Raw genomic sequence first — 898 nt, 5'->3', positions numbered from 1 at the left:
GAGGTGTGGGTCATCAACCAATTGGAAGGACAGTGGATTGATTGCTTTCTCCACATGATAAAGTATCCTGACCAAGATGCTCGACTCCAAGTTGTTCCTTGTTCTTCCATCAGAGCTTGAATATATGTAACTGCAGTTACATATATGCATAGAGAAATGCTATATATGTACACTATATTGCCAAAATTATTCACTCACCCATCCAGATTATTGAATTCAGGTGTTTCAATCACTTTCATGGTGATAGGTGTAAAAAATCAAGCACCTAGGCAAGGCGACTGTGTCTCCAAACATTTGTACAATGCAAAGTGTTGGCTGTAGTGGTGTAAAGCATGCTGCCACTGCACACCACAGCAGTGGAGATGTGTTCTCTGAAGAGACCATTCACGCTTCTATGTTTGGTAGTCTGATAGACAAATCTGGGTTTGGTGGTTGCAAGGAGAATCGTGGATTAAAGACATGGATGAGCGAGTTTTGTGTGGAAGAACTTGACTGGCCTGCACAGAGTCCTTATCGAACACCTTTAGGATGGATTCGAGTGGAGACTGCGAGCCAGGCCTTCTTATCCAACATCAGTGTCTGACCTCACAAATGTGTGTCTGGAAGAAGACACTCCTAAACCTGTGGAAAGCCTTCACTAAAGAGTTGAAACTATTATGTGACGTCTGTGGCAGCAACAGAAGTGTGTATCAACAATGGATAATATGGAGTGCGGGAGAGAGTACCACCGTGCAGGATTTAAAGCGTGGAAGTACTGACATAACTTTAAGTTTTAGTCTGTAAAAAGTGACAAAAACATTAGCATCCACTGTACACGTGTGGGAAGAAAACTTCTTTCTTCTTGTGGGGCGATCGTGGCTCAAGAGTTGGGAGTTCGCCTTGTAATCGGAAGGTTGCC

Source organism: Pundamilia nyererei, unplaced genomic scaffold (assembly GCF_000239375.1).
Source record: "Pundamilia nyererei isolate P.nyererei 1_Seehausen unplaced genomic scaffold, PunNye1.0 scaffold01063, whole genome shotgun sequence".
In the NCBI taxonomy this organism is placed as follows: Eukaryota; Metazoa; Chordata; class Actinopteri; order Cichliformes; family Cichlidae; genus Pundamilia; species Pundamilia nyererei.
This window is presented reverse-complemented; position numbering follows the sequence as displayed.